The sequence below is a fragment of the Chiloscyllium punctatum genome, chromosome 49, assembly GCF_047496795.1.
Source record: "Chiloscyllium punctatum isolate Juve2018m chromosome 49, sChiPun1.3, whole genome shotgun sequence".
In the NCBI taxonomy this organism is placed as follows: Eukaryota; Metazoa; Chordata; class Chondrichthyes; order Orectolobiformes; family Hemiscylliidae; genus Chiloscyllium; species Chiloscyllium punctatum.
This window is the reverse complement of record NC_092787.1, coordinates 9,677,671-9,702,130: the sequence shown is the minus strand read 5'-3', so window position 1 is coordinate 9,702,130 and position 24,460 is coordinate 9,677,671. Positions and strand designations below refer to the sequence as shown.

The following is a 24,460-nucleotide window of genomic DNA, read 5'->3' as shown; positions in this document are numbered from 1 at the left end:
ATGTAAAACATCGTGAGGGTAATAAATAACTAGGAGCCTATTTTAACATTTTAAGAACGACACAGAAACGAAACTGGTAGTGCAACACTGCCAGCCGCCGCCGATTGGCTGAACGTTCCCAACCGTCCCGCACCATAGCCGAAAACCAGAAGCAACCAAACTTGATGCGCCTCGGCCCTGCCCACCCCACTGTGAGATCACATAACTGATCCTGGGAGAGTCCAATGGAGGAGAAGGCTGTTGCTGAGTGGGCGGGGCTTGCTGCGGACCACGGCCAATGGCTGTGGCACCGACCAAGGGAGGAGGCGGGGCCCGGCGCGGCGCCTTGATGTTAGTGTGAGGCGCGCGTAGTAAAAGACGTTGGGGGCCGTGTCTTAGTCGGTGACAGTTGGTCTCAGGTGCGGCGGCTGATGGCAGCGAGGATTGGGGCAGAGTAGACGGCTGTGAGGTAAAGAGGGGTGGGCAAGATCAAAGAAAAGCAGGAGTAGCACCGAGCGGCTTCATTGCGTCAGAACGAGAAGGGGTCGGTCTGAGTGAGGATCCCGCGTCGGCTATCGGCTCGAGAAGCTTCTTGCTTTCAAAACCTGGCCACCTTTTAGGCCGTGCCTCCCAGAGGATTGAAACAAGAGGGGAGTCCGAACAGGTAAGACGGAGGATGGTGGCGGCGGGGCGGAGATTTGGCACAGATGTGATTGAGGGTACGAGCTTCCATGGGCTGACAGCAGGTGGACATGTTGTGCTACCTCTGTGCAAGAAGCACCTTCAGCAAAGCAGCTTCCAGACCATGATATAACCGCCGCTTCTTGACCTGTAGTTATCCCACTGCATTTTTGCGCTTTTGTGTTTAGAATGTCTAATCTAAATGTCCCGATAGCTCATAGAACAAATTGACGGAAAGTTCAATCTATAACAAAAGAGGTGTGGGGGGAGGGGATGCTGAGGTCGGTTGTGTGGGATGTTGGCTTCGAAATGCTCCAGCAATTTTCTGTTTATCCATAACAACCACTATTGGGCAGATCGTTCGCCTGCGACAAAAGAGACGAGTCACAATTTGGGATTGTTTGAGGCACCCTTTTTTCTTTGTGACCCATTAAAAAGACTGGCGATTGAGGTATTCACAAAGTGACCTGTTTGCATGTTGTCGAGAGTCACCTTAGAGTGTTGGATATTATAATTGTCAGGAAAAGTATTGCGTTTGTATATTATTTCTCTCACATCGAAGCTTTCAAAGCGTTTTGCAGCCAGTTGTTTTTTAGAGTTATCATCACTGCTGTAATGCAGTGAAATGCAGCAGCTAATTTCTGCATTACGAAGTCCCACGGGTGATAAAAAACATGTATGTTGGTCTTGGTTGAAGTTTTATAATGGGCATCAGGCGAGGACCCCTGCACATCTTCAAGTACTGTCATAGTACTCCCGCTACCTCAGTACATAGATGAACCGTAGGATTGCTCATTTGGGAGTTAATAACAGGTTTTAGAATATTTATGCATGTCTCTAGAGTGTGTCTTGAATTTATGACCTGGGGGAGGAAGGGATGTGGTGTGGAGAGACACAGATGACACATTGTTACCACTTTTTTCTCTGCATCACTTACCTGGAAGTCTCTTTTTAAAGCCTACCTCTGACCATGCTTTTGGTCACTGGTCCTCACACCTCCTGTGGCTCTTCCAGATTTTGATAATTATTTTTGTGAAGTGCTTTGGAATGTTTTACTATGTCAAATGTATAATGGAAATACCAGTTGTATACGTGTATTCTCTTTCCCTCAACGACCAACTGCTGTTGGGAGAAATGAGTATGTAATTAATTGTCTGTGGTTAGAGAGAGATGTAGACCTGTGAAGTGATATGAAAAGGATACAGGATTTCCTTTGAAGACCCTGTGGTAAGTTATTTGCTATTAGACTGCAAGGAAAAACAACAAAATTGCTGAGAATTTATGTCCTGTTCTCTAGTTTACAATAATTTATTAGCATTTTCAGTTTTAGAAAATAATAGGGATAACTTCTCATGAGCCTCTATAATGAGTTCAGCTATAACTCAGTTGGCAACATTGTCTCCAGTGCACAATATTGTGAGTTAAAGTCCCATTGCAAAAGCAAAAGTTGACATTTGAGACAAGGCAAATTGCTGTGGATGATAGAAACAAATGCAGAGTGTGGGAGAAACTCAGCAGGTCTGGTCGTGTCTTTGGAGAGTTCTGGAGAAAACGTGATGTCATTTCCAGTGCCGAACTAAGGAGGGCTGCACTCTGGGAGGTACCATGTGTTGGATGAGATTAAACTGAAATCTTGTCTTTGTACTCAAATGTACATAAAATACCCATAGTGGTTGTATTTTTGGAGGAGGTGTTCATCCCTCATGTCCCGGAATACTTATTCCTCAAGTTACATCACAAACAAGTTGTCAGGTTATTATAATCTGTATGTGTGACATTGTAAATGGCTTTTCATTTTCGTTGCATGACAGCAGTGACAGTGATTCACAAAATTATTTGATTAATTGCAAGGTGATTTTGGACATATAATACACAGTTTCTGCTTGATGATTATATGCTGATGATACATTTTCCACATTATAACACTTACTTCAAAAGAAGTTTGGCTGTAAAGCACTTTGAGATGTCCTGTGATCACAGCAGACACTGTATAAATGCAACTTTTTTAACACACAAATCACGCTTAATGAAGTACTTGGTATCAATTTAACAATGGCTATATTTTTGCCTTGTGTAACAGAAATTCAGAGTGAAGAAATATGGCTTATTGTGCTTTAAGAGCTATTCAACTCTTTTTCTCCACAGCCTTGGGTTTCCTTTCCCATTTCACATGCATTTCCAGGTCTGGTTTCATAAGAGTCATAGAGATGTACAGCAAGGAAATAGACCCTTCGGTCCAACCCGTCCATGCTGACCAGATATCCCAACCCAATCTAGTTCCACCTGCCAGCTCCCGGCCTATATCCCATTAAACCCTTCCTATTCATATACCCATTCAAATGCCTTTTAAATGTTGCAATTGTACCAGCCTCGAGGAGAAAGTGAGGACTGCAGATGCTGGAGATCAGAGCTGAAAATGTGTTGCTGGAAAAGCGCAGCAGGTCAGGCAGCATCCAAGGAACAGGAGAATCGACGTTTCGGGCGTCAGCCCTTCTTCAGGAATGAGGAAAGTGTGTCCAGCAGGCTAAGATAAAAGGTTGGGAGAAGGGACTTGGGGGAGGGGCGTTGGGAATGCAATAGGTGGAGGGATTTCAAGGTTAGGGTGATAGGCCGGAGTGGCGTGGGGGCAGAGAGGTCACGAAGAAGATTGCAGGTTAGGAAGGCGGTGCTGAGTTCGAGCGATTTGACTGAGACAAGGTGGGGGGGAGGGGAAATGAGGAACCTGGAGAAATCTGAGTTCATCCCTTATGGTTGGAGGGTTCCCAGGCGGAAGATGAGGCGCTCTTCCTCCAACCGTTGTGTTGCCATGGTCTGGCGATGGAGGAGTCCAGGGACCTGCATGTCCTTGGTGGAGTGGGAGTGGGAGGGGGAGTTGAAGTGTTGGGCTACGGGGTGGTTGGGTTGGTTGGTCCGGGTGTCCCCGAGGTGTTCTCTGAAACGTTCTGCAAGTAGGCGGCCTGTCTCCCCAATATAGAGGAGGCCATATCGGGTGCAGTGGATGCAATAGATGATGTGTGTGGAGGTGCAAGTGAATTTGTGGCGGATATGGAAGTGTCCCTTGGGGCCTTGGAGGGAGGTAAGGGGGGAGGTTTCGGCACAAGTTTTGCATTTCTTGCGGTTGTACCAGCCTCCACCACTTTCTCTGGCAGCTCATTCCATATATGTACCACCCTCTTTATTTTTTTATATATCTTTCCCCGTCTCACCCGAAACCTAAGCCCTCTAGTTCTGGACTCCCCAATCCCAGGGAAAAGACTTGGTCTATTTATCCTATCCGTGCCCCTCATAATGTTGTAAACCTTGAAAAGGTCACCACTCAGCCTGTGACGCTCCAGGGAAAACAGCCCCAGCCTGTTCAACCTCTCCCTACAGCTCAAATCCTCCAACCCTGGCAACATCTTTGTAAATCTTTTCTGAACCCTTTCAAGTTTCACAACATCTTTCTGATAGGAAGGAGACCAGAATTGCTCACAATATTCCAACAGTGGCCTAACTAATGTCTTGTACAGCTGCAACATGACCTCCCAACTCCTGTACTCCATACTCTGACCAATAAAGGAAAGCATACCAAACGCCTTCTTGACTATCCTATCTACCTGCGACTCCACTTCCAAGGAGCTATGAACCTGCACTCCAAGGTCTCTTTGTTCAACAACACTCCCTAGGACCTTACCATTTAGTGTATAAATCCTGCTAAGATTTGCTTTCCCAAATGCTGCATCTTGCATTTATCTGGATTAAACTCCATCTGTCACTTCTCAGCCCACTGGCCCATCTGATCAAGATCCTGTTTTAATCTGAGGTAACCCTCTTCTCTGTCCACTACACCTCCAATTTTGGTGTCATCTGCAAACTTACTAAGTGTACCTCTTATGCTCGCATCCAAATCATTTATGTAAATGACAAAAAATAGAGGACCTAGCACCGATCTTTGTGGCACTCCACTGGTCACAGCCCTCTCGTCTGAAAAACAACCCTCCACCACCACCTTCTGTCTTCTACCTTTGAGCCAGTTTTGTATCCACATGGCTAGTTCTCCCTGTATTCCGTGAGATCTAACCTTGCTAATCAGTCTCCCATGGGGAACCTTGTCGAATGCCTTACTGAAGCCCATATAGATCACATCTACCCCTTTGCCCTCATCAATCCTCTTTGTTACTTCTTCAAAAAACTCAATCAAGTTTGTGAGACACGATTTCTCACGCACAAAGCCATGTTGACTATCTCTAATCAGTCCTTGCCTTTCCAAATACATGTACATCCTGACCCTCGGGATTCCCTCCAACAACTTGCCCACCACCGACGTCAAGCTCACTGGTCTGTAGTTCCCTGGCTTGTCCTTACTACCCTTCTTAAAGAGTGGCAACAGATTAGCCAACCTCCAGTCTTCTGGCACCTCACCTGTGACTATCGATGATACAAATATCTCAGCAAGAGGCCCAGCAATCACCTCTCTAGCTTCCCACAGAGTTCTAGGGTACACCTGATCAGGTTCTGGGAGTTATCCACCTTTTATGCGTTTCAAGACATCCAGCATTTCCTCCTCTCTAATATGGACATTTTGCAAGATGTCACCATCTATTTCGCTACTTTCTATATCTTCCATATCCTTTTCTGCAGTAAATACTGATGCAAAAAACTCGTTTAGTATCTTCCCCCATTTTCTGAAGCTCCGCACAAAGGTCGCCTTGCTGATCTTTGGGGGGCCCTATACTCTTCCCTAGTTACCCTTTTGTCCTTAATGTATTTATAAAAACCCTTTGGATTTTACTTAATTCTATTTGCCAAAGCTATTTCATGTCCCTTTTTTGCCCTCCCAATTTTCCCTCTTAAGTATACTCCTACTGCCTTTAGCCTCTTCTAAGGATTCTCTCCACCTATCATGTCTGTACCTTACATATTTGAAAGAATCATTGAATTTGCTTCCATTGTCCTTTTCAGGCTGTGCAATCCAGATCGTACAACCTTTTTAAAAAGAAGTCTTACATTCTCCATCCTGGCTATTGAGCAATTTATCTTAAATACATATCTTTCTTTTATTGACTCACTATAGTAGACAATATTCATCCCCTGTGAAATTCAGTCTAAGTTCCAGTTCTCATTGCTATATGGGAACTGTTCATGCTGATTTTAGATGGGTCTGAACTGTGGTGATTTCAGTGGTGAAGTAGACAACCATTTAGGTGAGAGAACACTTGGGAACTGTAATTTACCATGATCTGTAATCTTTCTGAGACAGAATGGGTAAGGAAGGAATGTTTTGTATAAGGCAAAGTTCAAAAAGCCTAATTGGGTGCATTAGCTGGAAAGTATGCATTGTGCTCTTTTATACAAAGTTCCCAGTCACTACTGAGCATGTAATTGCAAGAATTACACAAATGAAAGGCTCTTATTCAGTTGAAGGAAGGAAAAGTTGAAGGGCAAGTAGTTTGCGTGTTTCTTGTATATTTTAATGGTAAATCATGGAACAGGATTGGACTAAGCCAGTCACAACTAATTATCAGGAAGGTGGATGAAAACAGAACTAGTATGCAAGAATGAATAGTGGAATTGAGTGTAAACAATAATCACATTTAGAATATTTCTGTCACATTTTATGATTTTAAAATTATCTATATTGATGTTGACCATTGTTGTAATTTGAACACGCGTAACAAACAGTGTTTAGAATTAGAATTCCTACAGTGTGGAAACAGGCCCTTTGGCCCAGTAAGTCCACAACTACCCTCTGAAGAGTAACCCACCCAGACACATTCCCCTATTACTCGACATTTCCCCTTGACTAATGCACCTAACTTACACATCCCTGAACACTATGGGCAATTTAGCATGGCCAATTCACTTAACCTGCACATCTTTGGACTATGGGAAGAAACTGGAACACCTGGAGGAAACCCATGCAGATGCAGGAAGAATGTGCAAACTCCACATAGTCAGGTGCCCAGTGCTGGAATCAAACCCTGGTCTCTGCTGCCTCAGTGCCAGTGCTAACCACTGAGCCACCGTGCACTCTCAATGGGCAATATGTTTTTCAATTATACATTTGCACTTAACATTATCTAAGCATTCTCAACTTTGATATTTTTATAAATATTTGCTAAATAAGGAGAATCTAAATGCTTATTTGTCAGTAAATCAACAATGTCTGGCTGGTAGGGTTGCAGTGGCTTTGATTTGTACACTGATAAGCAGTGGTCAACATTGCAGAAATTAAATTGAAACAATTGCATGATATTTTCTCATCAAGAGTTGGGGCATCACTCTCTCCATTCACATATTGCTGTTGCAGATGTGATTCAGATAGGCCATTACTGTTTTGAAGGTCCTTTCTGACTTTTGAATGAAGGGTGCTCCAAGAGAAATTCCTTTTTCTTTGAAAGTAATCAACATTTCTGAAGGCAGTGCCATACTGGTCTCAAATAGTAGCTATTTTAGGTGATGTTTTTGTTGGTTGATAATAGCTGAAACATTACTATTTTAGTGCATGACATTTTGACTGATTGTCATCTATATAGTTGTACAGGTACAAATTTTGGTCTAGTAATTTCCTGCAGCAAGTATAGAGAGTTTTGAGTTTACGAAATCTGAATTCACAGCAAGAGTTGGAAATCTTGGTAGCTGTTTTAAAATGCTTTCACATTGATCATACTCGCCTTTTATTTTCTTGCATACATATTCTATAGGCTTAAAAGATAGAGTTTTTAAATGAAAACATTTCTGCTCAGTGTCTGTCCTTCTATAAAGAATTGGAACTAAGTGAGCCAATATATTGTGTACTTTAGTTTTGAATGTGGTGTGGATAATTTTAGTGTGCATTTTAGTTTTATCTACAAATTGTCCATGGAGCTTTGATATTGGTTAGTAAACAAAGAGAATTTAAGAATACTGAAAAATAAATTTCAGTAACGTTCCAACAGATCAGTTAACATTTTGACACAAGTAACTCGTATGTTAGTTTAACTTTTGTGTTGAGAATTACTCCGAACCAAACAAAACAATGAAATTTTGTTTTTGTTTCACACTTGCCACATGGTAAAGCAGATTGTATTGTTGTTTGTATTGAAAGAATGAGCTGAGTTAATGTTATATCAATGTTTGATGCCTAAGGAATGTGTGACCTCCATCTGGTTCTTGATTGACCGTAGGGAATGTGGACACTGTTTATCTTGATGCTTAAAAGCTAATGTTAAAGGTATGAGGGAAACAAATATAAGCAACATTGTAAGGAAAGAATAAATAATCATGACATTTGATTCTTATTCACCCCAGATTTTGAGTTACCTGTTTTAAATGGTTCCTACTTTGTTTTACTGTATTTTGTTTCTTCTAATGTAAATAGAATTGCATTTTACAATTTTACCCTCCCTCTGCATAACTTTAGACACAAACTTCGAACTAGGATTTATTTTCAAGGGATCTTTCTACAAATATGTTTAAAATTAATTGGCCATTAAGATAGCAAATTAATCTACACAACTATTCTTCTTTACAGTGGAAGTATATTTTTCATTTGTGATATATTCTTGTTCAAAAATTCAGTAGAATCTCAGTCTTTGGTTACATTTCAACACCTCACAACAATGTCAGATGGAGTTTAATTTAGATAAATGTGAGTTGCTGCATTTTGGAAAGGCAAATCAGAGCAGGACGTATACACTTAATAGTCAAGTCCTGGGGAGTGTTGCTAACCTTGGAGTGCAGGTTCATAGTTTCTTGAAAGTTGAGTAAAAAGGGTAGTGAGGAAGGTGTTTTCAATGCTTTCCTTTATTGGACAGAGCATTGTGTGTAGGAGTTGGGAGGTCATGTTGTAGCTGTACAGAATATTGGTTAGGCCAGTTTTGGAATATTGCATGCAATTCTGGTCTCCCTCCTATAGGAACAATGTTGTGAAACTTGAAAGGGGTCAGAAAAGATTTACAAAGATGTTGCCAGGATTGGAGGATTTGAGCTATAGGGAGAGGCTGAACAGGTTGGGGTTGTTTTCCCTGGGCCGTCGGAGGCTGAGGGGTGACCTTTATAGAGATTTATAAAATCATGAGGGGCATGGATAGGATAAATAGACAAAGTCTTTTCCCTGGGATCGGGGAATCCGGAACTAGAGGGTATAGGTTTAGGGTGAGAGGGGAAAGATATAAAAGGGATCTAAGGGGCAACTTTTTCACGCAGAGGGCGTTTCGTGTATGGAATGAGCTGCCAGAGGAAGTCATGGAGGCTAGTACAATTACAACATTTAACAGGCATTTGGATGGTTATATGAATAGGAAGGGTTTAGAGGGATATGGGCCAAGAGCTGGCAAATGGGATGAGATTGGGTTGGTATATCTGGTCAGCATGGACGAATTGGACCGAAGAGTCTGTTTCCATGCTGTACATCTCTATGACTCTAATTAGTGGATTGGTACCTTAAGGGTTGATGAAATGTAAAAGATGAATCTACAAGTGTTGCTGTTCCAGAATGTGTTCGTGTTGGGTGAAAAGGCTTGCAGTTGTTTACTGACCAGGGTCACAGATGGACATTGGGCAATGGATGATGGGTGGAATCCATAGCAAGAGGCCTCACCTTTGAGCAATAAGAGAAATCAAAACTTTAAACAAATCAAATGAAGACTGAATAGCTGATTTTTGTAAAATAATTGTCACAACAGTAAATTCTAATATAATTGAAATTTACTATTTTCTATGTAAAAGCTCAAGATTTTAAAAAATATGCATTTTGTGCCTATATATTCAGTTACCAAAGTGTGTAGAGGTAAATTTGTGTTGTCGTGTTACATCAGACAGTAAGTTGTTTGGCTAACATGCTGATGTGGAAGCTCTATCGATGCAGATAACCTGTACATGATCTTAGTGAGTTTTGAGAAGATTTGTAGCTCAGGTTGAGGTTTTGGATGTAGATTTGCTCGCTGAGCTTGGAGGTTCACTTCCAGACGTTTTGTTACCCTACTAGGTAACATCTTCAGTGGGCCTCAGGCGAAGCACTGCTGAAAATTCCTGCTTTCTATTTATATGTTTGGGTTTCTTTGGGTTGGTGATGTCATTTCCTGTGGTGATATTATTTCATGTGGTGAAGTCACTTCCTGTTCCTTTACCATCCCCTGAGAAGATGGGTTCTAACTCAATGTGTTTCTTGATAGAGTTCCGGTTGGAATGTCATGCTTCTATGAATTCTCATGCGTGTCTTTGTTTGGCTTGTCCTAGGATGGATGTGTTGTCCCAGTCGAAGTAGTGTCCTTCCTCATCAGTAAGTAAGGATACTAGTGAGAGTGGGTCATGTCTTTTGTGGCTAGTTGGTATTCATGTATCCTGGTGGCTGTACATGATGTCATACAGTTATCCTCTATTCATAGTATTCTATTAGCATATTTTTGTTTTAGTGCAGTTACTGCATATATTGATTTTTGTTTTAAAACAAACTGTCACCATGACTTTTGTCCAAATCCTTGAAATGAGAGGAGTTTTGGCCTAGTTAGATTCAAGATAACCAATAGGTTTTTCACATAATGAGATCCATTATGGTTCTGACCGATTTAATTTTTAAACACATCTTATGGGAAAGAGATCTTTGCTTAGCATGTTTTCCTTCAGCAGACATTGAAGGATGTTGAATGATAGTTGTAGTCAAATTCCATAATGAAGGTAAATTTCTACTGGAATCAACCAGACAATCTTGAATTCATCCTACGAGAACCTGAAGCTGCTATTAGTGAAACAATGCTGTAACAATAACATTTTTTTTTAACTTTTATTCTTCCCTCTTTGAAATGCTTTTGAATTATACACGCTAATGCTTTAGCCATGTAATTGATATTTTGCTTTCTAAATTATTTTTTGTGTAAATTAGCCACGCTTAAAAAAAAGGTTTAAAAGTACGAAGTGCTGCTAATCAACAGATTTGGTAGTATTGGTCAAGAGGCTGTGGTTCCCATAATGGTTTCAGTTACCATGAAGATCCCACCTTCCCAACCTTGCTCCTTGCCTGAGGCATGGTGATCTTTTTGGGTTAAATCACCAGCAGTGTGTCTCTTCAATGAGAGAGCAGCTCTACGGTACCCCTTGGAATATGATGACTTTTTCTAAAGGGCAGGATCGTTTAGCACAGTTGGTTTGACTACTGGGTTTTGACTTAGTGACACCAGCAGTGCAAGTTAAACTCTTGTACTGACTAAAGTCACCATGAAGGTCCTACGTTGACCTTCCCTCAGGTTAACTCCTCTCACTCTCACTCTCACTCTCACTCTCACACTCACACTCACTCTCACTCTCACTCTCACTCTCACTCTCACACTCACACTCACACTCACACTCACACTCACACTCACACTCACACTCACACTCACACTCACACTCACACTCACACACTCACTGACATTTTCGTTTGGTTTTTAGGCAGGTGTTCAGGAATGTGAGTTAAATTTATTTAGGTTACATTACAGTGTGGAAACAGGCCCTTCGGCCCAACAAGTCCACACCGACCCACCAAAGCACAACCCACCCATACCCCTACATTTACCCCTTACCTAACACTGTGGACAATTTAGCATGGCCAATTCACCTGACCTGCACATCTTTGGACTGTGGGAGGAAACCAGAGCACCCGGAGGAAACCCACGCAGACACTGGGAGAACGTGCAAACTCCACACAGTCAGTCGCCTGAGGCGGGAATTGAATCCAGGTCTCAGGCACTGTGAGACAGCAGTGCTAACCACTGTGCCACCATGTCGCTTCTGCAACAATGCCAAGTACAGTTGCAGTATCCAAAATTTAGTTTTCATGTTCCAGTGATTTGAAGGTTAATGAGCTGATTCAAACAACTTATTTTAGAATTGCTTTTGATGCAGCTTCTAAATTTTTGTATATAACAAGAACAACATCTGAAAATATGTATATATTGTTTCTTGTTGGATGTACATGCAAAGTTGATGAAATTAATCAAAAAGATAACCATTGAGAGCAATTTCTTTTAGTAAGAAAGTATGAACAGTTTTATGCTATTTCCTAGTGATATGTTCTAAAAGCATGAATCCAGCAGTGTAATCTTTCCTCTGATATAGGTACTATAAATAGCAAAATATGGTAAAAGTGAGTATCTGGCATGCACATATGTTGATATGTTGGCGGGTTGTGAGAAGGATACAAACAGTTTACAGAGAGATAATTATAGGTTAAGTAAATAGGGAAATGAAATATTATGTGAGAAAATGTGAAGTTGTTCATTTTGGAAGAACAAAAGGACAGTGTTTCATAAGAGAAAAACTGCAGAAAGCTGCAGTATAAATCTTGGGATTTCTTATTGCATGAAATACGGAAAGCTAGCATACAGATTAGCAGGTAACCAGGAATGCTAATGGAATGTTGGTCTTTATTTCAAGAAGGTGAAGTATAAGAGTAGAGACATCTTAGTACAGTTGTATGAAGTGCTGGTAAGATCATAGCTGGAGTACTGGGAGCAGTTTTGGTCACCTCCATTAAAGAAAAAAATATTATTTCATTTGGAGGCATTTCAGAGAAGATTCACCCAATATGGAGTGATTGTCTAATGAGCAAAAGTTTAGCTAGTTTGGACTCTGGCGTTTAGAAGAATGAAAGATTATCTTATTGAAATATATTGGATTCTCAATGAGCTTAACAGGATAAATACAAAGATGATGCTTCCCATCATGGGAGAGTCCAGGATCAGAGGGCATAGTCTCAGAATAAAGCGAGTGCCCCTTTAAGGCTGAGATGGGAGGAGTTTCTTCTCTTGAGAGCTGAGTGTCTTTGGAACTCTTTGCCACAGAGCTGTAGGGGTAAAGTCCTTTATAAATGTTTTAAGGCTGAAATAATTTAAGGTTATGGGGAAAAGGAAGGAAAATTCACTTCGTTGGGCAGCTGGTTTGCAATGTAGAGTGATACCAACAGCATTGGTTCAAATCCCACCCCAGCTGAGGTTACCGTGAGGAATTCTCATTCTCAACCTTTCTATCTGTGGATGAGTAACAGAGCTGCAGGGAGGATGAGCCAGCTAACCATGACACCGTGGTACAGGGGCCCATTCAAGTGGGGGAGTAAAAAGACAAGTGGTAGTTGTAGGGGATTCTATAATTAGGGGATAGATAGTATCCTTTGTAAGCAGGATCAAGAGTCCTGCATGGTATGTTGTCTGCCCGGTGCCAGGGTGTGGGACATCTCTCACCATTTGGAAAGGATACTGAAGGGGGAGGATCCAGTTGTCGTGGTCCACGTTGGGACAAACAACATAGGCAAGAATTGGAAAGAGGATTATCAAGAGGTAGGAATCCAATTAAAGAGCAGGTCTCAAGGTTGATAATCTCCAGATTAGTGCCTGAGCCATGTACAAATTTGCATAGATACATAAGAATGAGAGAAGTAAACACGTGGCTAAAAGAGTGGTGTGGGAAAGAGGGGTTTCTCTTCATGGGGCACTAGCATTAATACTGGAAGAGGGATCTGTACCATTGGGACGGTCTCCAACTGAACTGAGCTGGGACCAGTGTTCTAGAGAAAATGATAAATAGGGTGGTCATCAGGACTGTTAACTAGGAAGTGTAGGGGAGGAAGGGAAGGGAAGGGGAAAAGTCCATGAATGGGAAGCAAAGCTGCAGGTTAATACTTGTGGGAGTGCATTGAAAAGAAAGGAGAACTCAGGAGAGGCTACTAAAGTTTTCACATGAAATAGGACAGTGTTTGGAAAGTGTTAAAAATCAAACTTCAAATACACTGGATAAACAATGAGAAGTGGGTTGGTCAATACAAGACTGATGGAGTTTTATCTGAATACACGCAGTACACAGAATAAGGCAAATGAGCTTGTGGTACAGATTGAAATTGGCACATATGATGTGGTGGGCATCACCGATGTGGCTACAAGGAATCAGGACGAGAGGCTGTACATCTTTGGATATTTAGCTTATCAAAAAGATTGGCAGATGGGCAGAGGGGGTGGGGTTAGCTTGTTAATAAAAGGTGAAATTTAAATCAATAGCAATAAACGATGTAGGGTCAGATATTGTAGAATCTGTGAGTATAGTTGAGGAGCTGCAAAGGTAAGAATTCAATAATGGATGTTTTCTGCAGGCCTCCAAACAGTAGTCAGGATTTGGGGCATTAGATACACCGAGATAGAAAGGGCATGTAAGAAAGGCAAGGTTGCAGTTATAATGGATTTCAATATGCAGAGGGATGAGGAAAGCCAGTTTGGTAGTGGATCACATGAAAAGGAATTTGTGGAATGTCTACGAGATGTCTTTTTAGAGTACATTGTGGTGGAGCTCACTAGGGAACCGGCAATTCTGAATTTTAGTCTTATGCAATGAGGTAGACTTGATAAGGGAGCAGAAGGTAGAGGAGCTCTGAGGAGACAGTGACCATAATATGATAAAATTTACTCTGCAGTTTAAGAGGGAGAAGGTGGAAGATGTAACAATATCTCAATTGAATAAAATCAACTACACAGGTATGAGGCAGGAGCTAGGTAGAATTGACTGGGAGAGGAACCTAGCAGGAAGGACAATGAAACAGCAATGGCAGGAGTTTCTGGGAGTATTTTGAGAGTCATAGAGTCATAGAGATGTACAGCATGGAAACAGACCCTTTGGTCCGACCAATCCATGCTGACCAGATATCCCAACCCAATCTAGTCCCACCTGCCAGCACCCGGCCCGTATCCCTGCAAACCCTTCCTATTCATATACCCATCCAAATGCCTTTTTTAAATGTTGCAATTGTACCAGCCTCCACCACTTCCTCTGGCAGCTCATTCCATACACATACCACCCTCTGAGTGAAAAAGTTGCCCCTTAGGTCTCTTTTATATCTTTCCCCTCTCACCCTAAACCTAAGCCCTCTAGTTCTGGACTCCCCCACCCCAGGGAAAAGACTTTGTCTATTTATCCTATGCCCCTCATAATTTTGTAAAAATTACCCCTCAGCCTCCAATACTCCAGGGAAAACAGCCCTAGCCTGTTCAACCTCTCCCTATAGCTCAAATCCTCCAACCCTAGCGACATCCTTTTAAATCTTTTCTGAACCCTTTCAAGTTTCACAATATCTTTCCGATAGGAAGAAGACCAGAATTGCATGCAATATTCCAACAGTGGCCTAACCAATGTTCTGTACAGCCGCAACATTACCTCCCAACTCCTGTACTCAATACTCTGACCAATAAAGGAAAGCATACCAAATGCTGCCTTCACTATCCTATCTACCTGCGACTCCACTTCCAAGGAGCTATGAACCTGCACTCCAAGGTCTCTTTGTTCATCAACACTCCCTAGGACCTTACCATTAAGTGTATAAATCCTGCTAAGATTTGCTTTCCCAAAATGCAGCACCTCGCATTTATCTAAATTAAACTCCATCTGCCTTTTCTCAGCCCATTGGCCCATCTGATCAAGATCCTGTTATAATCTGAGGTAACCCTCTTTGCTATCCACTATGTACCTCCAATTTTGGTGTCATCTGCAAACTTATGAAGTGCACCTCTTATGCTCACATGCGAATCATTTCTGTAAATGACAAAAAGTAGGGGACCCAGCACCGATCCTTGTGGCACTCCACTGGTCACAGGCCTTCAGTCTGAAAAACAACCCTCCACCACCACTCTCTGTTTTCTACCTTTGAGCCAGTTCTGTATCCAAATGGCTAGTTCTTCCTTTATTCCGTGAGACCTAACCTTGCTAACCAGTCTCCCATGGGGAACCTTGTTGAACGCCTTACTGAAGTCCATATAGATAACATCTACCCCCTGCCCTCATCAATCCTCTTTGTGACTTCTTCAAAAAAACTCAATCAAGTTTATGAGACATGATTTCCCACGCATGACTATCCCAAATCAGTCCTTGCCTTTCTAAATACATGTACATCCTGTCCCTCAGGATTCCCTCCAACAACTTGCCCACCACCAACGTCAGGCTCATTAGTCTATAGTTTCCTGGCTTGTCCTTACCACCCTTCTGAAAGAGTGGCACTTCCAGTCTTCTGGCACCTCACCTGTGACTATCGATGATACAAATATCTCAGCAAGAGGCCCAGCAATCACTTCTCTAGCTTCCCACAGAGTTCTAGGGTACAACTGATCAGGTCCTGGGGACTTGAGTTTCAAGACATCCAGCACTTTCTCCTCTGTAATATGGACATTTTGCAAGGTGTCACCATCTATTTCGCTGCTTTCTATATCTTCCATATCCTTTTCCATAGTAAATACTGATACAAAATACTCGTTTAGTATCTCTCCCATTTTCTGCAGCTCCACACAAAAGCCGCCTTGCTGATCTTTGGGGGGCCCTATTCTCTCCCTAGTTATCGTTTTGTCCATAATGTATTTGTAAAAACCCTTTGGATTCTCCTTAACCCTATTTGCCAAAGCTATTTCATGTCCCCTTTTTGCCTGCCTGATTTCCCCCTTAAGTATACTCTTACTGCCTTTAGACTCTTCTGAGGATTCACTCAATCTATCCGTCTATACCTTACGTATGCTTTCTTCTTTTTTTTTCTTCAACAAACCCTCAATTTCTTTAGTCATCCAGCATTTCCTATACCTACCAGCCTTTCCTTTCACACTAACAGGAATATACTTTCTCTGGACTCTTGTTATCTCATTTCTGAAGGCTTCCCATTTTCCAGCCGTCCCTTTACCTGCAAACATCTGCCTCCAATCAGCTTTCAAAAGTTCTTCCCTAATACCATCAAAATTGGCATTCTCCAATTTAAAACTTCAACTTTTAGATCTGGTCTATCTTTTTCCATCATTATTTTAAATCTAATAGAATTATGGTTGCTGGCCCCAAAGTGCTCCCCCACTGACACCTCAGTCACCTGCCCTGCCTTATTTCCCAAGAGTAGGTCAGGTTTTGTAGCTTCTGTAGTAGGAACATCCACATACTGAATCAGAAAATGTTCTTGTACACACTTATCAAATTCCTCTCCATCTAAATCCTTGACACTATGGGTAGTCCCAGTTGATGTTTGGAAAGTTAAAATCTCCTACCATAACCACCCTATTATTCTTATAGATGGCTGAGATCTCCTTACAAGTTTGTTTTTCAATTTTCCTCTGACTATTAGGGGATCTATAGAACAATCCCAATATGGTGATCATCCCTTTCTTATTTCTCTGTTCCACCCAACTTCTTTGGATGTATTTCCGAGAATATCCTCCCTCAGCACAGCTGTAATGCTATCCCTCATCAAAAATGCCGCTCCCTCTCCTCTCTTGCCTCCCTTTCTATCCTTCCTGTAGCATTTGTATCCTGGAACATTAACCTGCCAGTACTGCCCATCCTTGAGCCATGTTTCTTTAATTGCTATGATATCCCAGTCCCATGTTCCTAACCATGCCCTGAGTTCATCTGCCTTCCTTGTTAGGCCCCTTGCATTGAAATAAATGCAGTTTAATTTATTGGTCCTACTTGTCCCTACCTGCCCTGACTGTTTGACTCGTTTCTGTTCTCCACTGTACCCGTCTCAGATCAATCTCTTTCCTCACTATCTCCCTGGGTCCCACCCACACCCCCACCCCCCACCTTACTAGTTTAAATCCTCCCAAGCAGTTCAGGCAAATTTCCCTGCCAGTATATTAGTCCCCTTCCAATTTAGGTGCAATCCGTCCTTCTTGTGCAGGTCACTTCTCCCCCAAAAGAGATTCCAATGATCCAAAAATGTGAATCCTTCTCCCATACACCAGCTCCTCAGCCATGCATTCATCTGCTCTATCCTCCTATTCCTGCTCTCACTAGGTCGTAGCACCAGGAATAATCCAGATATTACTACTCTCAAGGACCTTTTTTTTAAAAAAAAATTCTTGCCTAACACTCTGTAATCTCCCTTCAGAATCTCAACCTTTTCCCTTCCTATGTCGTTGGTTCCAATGTGGACAATGACCTCTTGCTGGCCCATCTCCCTCTTGAGAACATTCTGCAACCTCTCTGAGACATTCTTGATCCTGGCACCAGGGAAGCAACACCATTCTGATTTTTCACTGCTGGCTACAGAAGTGTCTGTCTATACCTCGGACTAGGGAGTCCCCTAACACAATTGATCTCTTGGAACCTGACATACCCCTCATTGCATTAGAGCCAGTCTCAATACCAGAAACTTGGCTATTCATGCTACGTTCCCCTGAGAATCCATCACCCCCTACATTTTCCAAAACAACATACTTGTTTGAAATGGGTATAGCCACAGAATACACCTGCACTAGGTGCCTACCTTTCTTACCTTTCCTGGAGTTAACCCAACTATGTGACTATATCTGAGCCACCACCCCTCCCTCCCCAACGCTCCCTATAACTGCCATCCATCACATACCATTGCTATTGCAAATTCCTCAATAACTATCCCTCGGAAAAAGAAACATACTAAAGGGAGGATGGAGCAACTGTGGCTCACCAGGGAAGTCAGGAGTTGCACAAAAGCAAAAGAGAAAACATATAAGGAGCGAAGGACAGTGAGAAGCCAGAGGATTGGGAAGCTTACAAAGACCAGCAGAGGGCAACAAAAAATTAAGGAGGGAACAGATTAAATGAGGGTAAGCTCGTCTGTAATATCAGTAAAGATTGCAAGAGTTTTTTTTAGTTAAAGGGCAGAATTGGACATTGGATGATTGGAAAATGATGCTGGAGAAGTAGTAATGGGTAACAAAGAAATGGCTGCGGATCTTAATAAGTACTTTGCATCAGTCTTCATGGTGAAGATGTGAGTAATATCCCAAAACCTCAAGAAAATCAAGGGACAGAGATGAGTACAGTGGCCATTACCAAGGAGACGGTGCTAGGAAAACCGAAATGTCTGAAAGTGGATAAATTGGCTCAACCAGATGGGCTACACACCAGAGTTCTGAGGGAGATAATTGAAGAGCTAATGGAGCTTTGGTAATTATCTTTCAGGTATCATTGGAGTCGTTGAGGGTGCCAGAGAACTGGAAAATTGCTGAATTAGCCACCTGTTTAAGAAGGGAACAAGGCTAAAGAAGGGAAATTATAAGCTAATTAGCCTGACCTCAGTCATTGATATGATTTTGAAGTCCATTGTGAAGAATGAGATTAATGAATACTTGGAAGTGCATGGCAAAATAGGGCAAAGTCAGCATGATTTCATCGAGGGGAGGTTATGCCTGACAAATCTATTAAAATTCTTTTGAGGAGGTAACGAGCAGGTTAGACAAAAGAGAGCCAATGGATGTCATCTGGACTTTCAGAAGACCTTTGGTAAGGTGCTGCACAGGAGATTGCTGAGTCAGATAAGGACCCATGATGTTCGAGGCAAGATACTAGCATGGAAAGAAGCTTAGCTGTCTGGCAGAAGGCAGAGACTGGGGATAAAAGGGTCCTTTTCAAGATGGAAGCTGATGACTATTGGTGTTCTACAAGAGTCAGTATTGAGACCACAACATTCTACTTTGTGCATTAATGATCTAGATGAAGGAACTGAAGGCATTCTGGCTAACTTTGCAGATGATACAAAGGTAGGTTGAGGAGCTGGGGAAGCTAAAGAAAGATTTAGACAGGTTAGGCATGTGGGCAAAGAAGTGGCAGATGAACTACAACGTAAGAAAGTGCACTTTGGTAGGAAGAAAAGAAGCATACACTATTTTCTGATTGGAGAGAAAATTCAGAAATCTCAAGTGGAAAGGGACTTGGGAGTTTTTAGGTCAGGTTTCTCTTAAGGTAAACTTGCTGGTTGATTCAATAGCTCGTTAAGAAGGCAAATAAAATGTTGGCATTCATCTTGGACTAGAATATAAAAGCAGGGATGTAAGGGCTCTCGTCAGACCACATGGAGAGTATTATGAGCAATTTTGGGACCCATACCTCAGGAAAGACATATTGGCCCTGGAGTGGGTCCAGAGTAGGTTCACTAGAATGTTCCCAGGAATGAAAGGCGGAACTTTTGAGGACTGTGGGACTATACTTGATGGAGTTTAAGAAAGTGGGGGGGAGGGTGGTGGAGTTGGAATCTGATAATTCATGCCATTCAGTATTCTGAAAGTTTCAGAGTGGATGTTGGGGAGATGTTTCCACTGGGGAGAAAGTGAGGACTGCAGATGCTGGAGATCAGAGCTGAAATGTGTTGCTAGAAAAGCGCAGCAGGTCAGGCAGCATCCAAGGAGCAGGAGAATCGATGTTTCGGGCATGAGCCCTTCCTGAAGAAGGGCTCATGCCTGAAACATCGATTCTCCTGCTCCTTGGATGCTGCCTGACCTGCTGCGCTTTTCCAGCAAGATCTTTCCATTGGCAGGAGAGATGAGGACCCAAGGGCATAACCTTAGATAAAGCGAAGACCTTTTTAGAATGGAGATAAGGAGAAATGTCTTCAGCCAGAGAGTGGTCAATCTGTGGAATTCATTGCCACAGAAGGCTATGGAGGCCAGGTCATTGAGTATATTTAAAACAAGAGGTAGAAAAGTTCTTGATTGCTAAGGAGATCAAAGGTCACAAGGAGAAAGTGGGAGAATGGGGTTAAAACCTGACAGCCATGATTAAACAGCAGAGCAGACTCGATTGGCTGAATGACCTAATGTCTGTTCCTATGTCGTATGGTCCCCTAGCCTGATGCATGGTGACCCTCTGGTTAAATAGCACCAGTGGTTTTGGTCAGTGGAGCATCAAAGGTTATGGGGAAGGGGTAAGAAAGTGGACATGAATGTCAGAAATGGTAGAAAAGGCACTCTGGCTGAACAGCGTATTCCTTATCTTATTTCTTAAGTTCTAGGTAGTTTTATTCATGAACATAAAAGAGAAATATATTGTTTGGTTTGCTTTTGTTTAAGGTATATTTATTTCTGAAACTGTGCCATGCTTGGTTGTAATTGTGGGTACCATGTTCAGTGAAAACTCATTGCCCTTTTGACAAGAACAATTTTGAAAGTGGCCACCAGGAGGTGTAAGAAGTCTTTGAGTAACTGATTTGTTTTAGTTATGGGATCTTGCATTCATGAGTAAATCAGGATTTTTTAATGGAGAATAGAACAAATCACTCTGGAATCCTAATCAGGTTAATGATCATGTAATTGTGAAGAAATTAATTTTGTGTCTTAATTCTGAAAAGGTGCAGTTGAAATCTGACCTAAATGAATTACTGGTGGGTGGGTGATGGTGGTGAAGGCGGGAGCTGAGAGGAACTTGTGTGCAACAGACATGATCAGACTGTACTGTTGAAATGGTGTGAAGTAGCATTAGTCTTTATATAAAAAGTGAATGTTAATTGGTAGTGTCATAATGCAGTATGTTGGCCCCAAGGCAGCACACCACAAAAACCGATTGTCTCTGGATTTTCCATACACCAAATGTATTGGCGAGCTTCCTATTATAGAACAATACAAATAGAGTATTCCTCTTTCCCACACAAATATATTGACTTAAATGCTTGCTATGGTGTGAACTACAAATTTGCTGTGGGTACCTCCTGTGGATCAGTGCACTCTGTCATTCTTGTCAGTGAATCTCTGCCTGTATTATGATGGAATTGATGCTCACTGTCTGTTATTTACTTGGAAGATTTCATAACCTAGGCATATAACAACAGTTCTGAAGAGACATATTGGACACGATCTGTGTTCCCTCTCTGTAAGATGTTGCTAGGTTTGCTGAGTTTCTCTAGTACTCTATTTTTGTTTTATATCTCAAGAATCTGCAACTCTCATTTTTTATCAAATAACAACAATACCTTCTTGAAATCCGAACCGTAAATTCTTGATCTTTTCTTTACTTTTTTGCTTATACTTTTTTTCTCCAAAGCGAGCAGAATAGACTAAGTATATGATTACTGGATTAGTGGTGCTGGAAGAGCACAGCAGTTCAGGCAGCATCCAACGAGCAGTGAAATCGACGTTTCGGGCAAAAGCCCTTCATCAGAAATAAAGGCAGTGAGCCTGAAGTGTGGAGAGATAAGCTAGAGGAGGGTGGGGGTGGGGAGAGAGTAGCATAGAGTACAATGAGGTAAAAACAATGACTGCAGATGCTGGAAACCAGATTCTGGATTAGTGGTGCTGGAAGAGCACAGCAGTTCAGGCAGCATCCAAGTAGCTTTGAAAGTGACGTTTCGGGCAAAAGCCCTTCATCTGATGAAGGGCTTTTGCCCGAAACGTCGCTTTCGAAGCTACTTGGATGCTGCCTGCACTGCTGTGCTCTTCCAGCACCACTAATCCAGAACATAGAGTACAATGGATGAGTGGGGGAGGAGATGAAGGTGATTAGGTCAAGGAGAAGAGGGTGGAGTGGATAGGTGGAAAAGGAGATAGGCAGGTCGGACAAGTCCGGGCAAGTCACGGAGACAGTGCTGAGCTGGAAGTTTGAAACTAAGATGAGGTGGGGGAAGGGGAAATGAGGAAGCTGTTGAAGTCCACATTGATGACCTCTAACACCTACCTTATCATATTCTTAGAGTCCTTGCTGGTTTTTCGTTTTGTTTTTGTCTTTTTATCAATGTTTTGATTTGGAGCTGTGAGTTAAAGATGTCTTTAAGCTGTGATCCACAGTCATATGTTAAGAGGAAAACAGAGCAAGCAAGCTTATGTTTATTCATGAAGCCAGGCCTAGAAGTGATCAGTGGGGAGATGACGGCCAGGTGATATTATCGCCAGTTATTCCAGAGACCCAGGTAATGCTCTGGGGCCCTGGGTTTAAATCCCACCATGCCAGATGATGCAATTTGAATTCATTTTTAATGAAAAGTATGGAACTAAGAATCTCATGATGAACGTGAAGCTTTGTCAATTGTTGGAAAAGCCCATCTGGTTCACTAAGTCCTTCAGGGAAGGAAACTGCCATTCTTACACAGCAATGTGTTTGGCTCTTAAACTGCCCTGTGGGCAATTAAGGATGGGCAATAAATGCCAGCCAGCTAAAACCCACCCACCACAGTTGAATTAAAAAAAGTTAATTTCAGGTTGGTTTCTGATCAGGGTTCTATAGATACTTTGTCACCAGGGAAGAGGATTATGTTTAAACAAAGCAGATGTTGTTTATTAACAAGGTCATTGCTCGGAAACTGGTTCCAGCAAGTCTGGGAAAGACTAAGAGACAATGAGGACTGCAAATGCTGAAAAGTCAGTCGATAAAATGTGGAGCTGGTAAAAGCACAGCAGATTGAGCATTATCAAAACAGCAAGAGAGTTGACATTTTGGGCAGGCCCCTTCATCTTTCCCCACTCTGCCTTGGCAGCAGCTGCCCTAAGCTTTAAAGTGTCCCTCAGCATAGTCCTTGGAATATGCTTGCCTGCAACATGTCAACAAAGAGGTCAATTCTCTATACTGGAAGACCAACAATTTCAGGTAGACCAAAGAGCATCTTTCATTGAGTTGATGGTCCTCCAGACATCAGTCAATGTTTGACTCTGTGTGTCCAGGAAACAGTGCATAGAGCAGAGAATCCTGTGTCACAGACCTACTTGAGAAGAACCTCAACAAACACCTACTGCATCATTGTGGGTCAACCTACAGCATGTGGACTGTAGGGTTCAAGACAATAGCTCACCACCACTTTCTCAAGGGCAAGTAGGGGTGAGCAATAAGTTCTGGTCAGCCAGCCAACGATGCCCACATCCCACAGGTAACCTTTGAAAGAACAGCCAGGAATGATTCTTGAGATATTTTCATGGACATGAACATTATAGAGAAACAGCAAAGGTTGAGTTTGCATAATTCAATTTATAGAACTTGTCTTCATGTCACCATGCAAATTAATAGTCATACTATAGATGCCTGTGCCAGTGATCCTATTGCTTTGACTTTCCAATATCAACACCTGACTGTTTTGATTTTTTTTTGTGAAGGTTGTCCTTGCAGTTTTCTATTTTATAAACCTGACCTACTCACTCAAGTTGGTCGAACAGAATGAGTATAGCGTGTTTATCAATTATGAGGATAGGATAATGTTTTCTTGTTTACAGTCTTTGGGGAAAAATTGATACTTTAATCACCCTTCAGTGGGTTTCCTCCGGGTGCTCCGGTTTCCTCCCACAATCCAAACATGTGCAGGTCGGGTGAATTGTCCACGCTAAATTGTCCACAGTGTTAGGTGCGTTAGTCGGGGGTAAATATCGGGTAGGGGAATGGGTCTGGGTGGGTTTCTCTTCGGAGGGGCGGTCCACACTGTAGAGAATCGAATCGAATCAAATCTAATCTAATCTAATCTAATGCCCTTTTCTTTGCACATGAAATTACTTTCCTTTGAATGCAACCCTTCAACCAATTATCTGCTGTATAAGTTTAAGAAAAATCCAGTGATGGTTAATTTGACAACATTCTGTCAACACAATGTTCTTTGGATCTTTGACCAATTTATGTATTAAATACTTTTCTTTAACCCAAGTGCTCTTGTCAGCAAGGCAGACAAAGGGACACAATTTTATTTGCGGTTAAGCTTAGTGTTTTTAATAAGAATGTTTTATTAATAAAAATCATGTGGGTATTTCCCAAATTCCCATAATATTTACACTCTATTGAAGTCTATCTGTCTGAGAAAGGATTTTACCCACCGCAATCCACGTGTTTGAGCTAGACTTTTGGAATCTCCTTCCTCTCTGCCACAGGGCTGGCTCTCTTCCATGATGTTGGGTGTTGCAGGTCAGGACAGATCTTCACCTGAGTCATCTTGGGTTGCTGCCCAGTCATCTGCCACAAGTCTTCACTAAGGGGCTGATTTCAAGGTCTGTGTTCTTGCATCTCTATCCCTAGATCTTCCTGAACATTCTGTGACTTTTGGCCAATGGGGTCGACAGTGCAGTTCAAAACATCCAATGGTGTTGTGCCAACACTTCACTATTGTTAGGGGAGGTATAAAATGCACACCCTCAGATATTGG

The 24,460-nt window shown here is 42.1% G+C and overlaps 1 protein-coding gene across 3 annotated transcripts in view; it reads left to right on the top strand.

Annotated features, from left to right (window-relative positions):
• Window positions 1–326: 326 nt before the first annotated feature.
• Window positions 327–24,460, top strand: part of scai (suppressor of cancer cell invasion) — a 182,030-nt gene continuing 157,896 nt past the window's right edge. For 2 of the 3 annotated variants that reach the window (XM_072565864.1, XM_072565865.1), the window contains exon 1: window positions 327–643. The gene's annotated coding sequence lies outside the window, so the exon portion shown is untranslated. The remainder of the gene's footprint in view (window positions 644–24,460) is intronic. The other variant, XM_072565866.1, reaches the window with a different exon arrangement.